Source organism: Olea europaea, chromosome 17 (genome assembly GCF_002742605.1).
Source record: "Olea europaea var. sylvestris chromosome 17, O_europaea_v1, whole genome shotgun sequence".
Lineage (NCBI taxonomy): Eukaryota > Viridiplantae > Streptophyta > Magnoliopsida > Lamiales > Oleaceae > Olea > Olea europaea.
Genome location: NC_036253.1, coordinates 155,504 through 156,362, shown reverse-complemented (window position 1 = coordinate 156,362; position 859 = coordinate 155,504). Strand labels below are relative to the sequence as shown.

At 41.0% G+C, this 859-nt stretch overlaps 1 protein-coding gene across 2 annotated transcripts in view; it reads left to right on the top strand.

The window, feature by feature from the left end:
- LOC111365885 (rhomboid-like protein 20) overlaps positions 1–859 on the top strand; it is a 16,600-nt gene that overhangs the window by 8,303 nt on the left and 7,438 nt on the right. The window lies entirely within an intron of this gene.

The following is an 859-nucleotide window of genomic DNA, read 5'->3' as shown; positions in this document are numbered from 1 at the left end:
CAGGCCTTCTGGTAACTCATAACCACCCCATACTCTCGACGGATGTCGTTGATGATATCTGTAGGTCTGTAAATCGTCCGTGGATCCTGAAACTTGTGCATTATCTGTCGACCAATAAACCATGATCGAGCTTGCCTGTGATCATTTTGACGAATACCCACTTCACAAGTATGTTCCCGCGCATACTTACGAACAACAAAGAACTCATTTGTGTCCATCTTTGTCGCACTCAAACGCCAACTGCAATTGTTGTCCACACAAATAATTGTGTATGTAGACTTATTTGATTTTTTTACCTTAAACTCAAAATTATGTTTCATTGCAATTCGGTGCGCGGCTTCTTGCAAATCTCTTTTCGTGTCAAACAATTGATCGACATGTAAATCTTCATCATCAGGAACTACACGCGAACAATTAGAAGACCGTGTACTCGGCCCAGCATGTGAGCTCCCACCAGACTCATGTCTCTGTCTGGATAAAGCAATCAAATCCTGATTTGTAAATGGCCTTTCATCCTCGTTGTCTTGAACTTCCTCGTAAATCCTTCTTGTAACGGTGACATCATGGTGAGTAGCAACTGCCCCAGGAATATCCACATCATCCTCCCGAGCAATCTCAACAGTATCCCAAAAATCATTCTCATTACGATCCTCTCCATCAAAAACTTCGTGTTCACCCTCGATGACATTTTTCTTCAACAAACTTACGCAAATAGGAGTCGTCTTTCGACCTTGGTTCAATTGAATTAAATGCTTTATTTGCGCTTCAGAAGTAACTTTCAAAGGTGGAATCGAAATTGTTGAATGCTTTTGAAATAAAAATCCCAATTCCATATCGTACTGAGAGGAATCGACGTTAA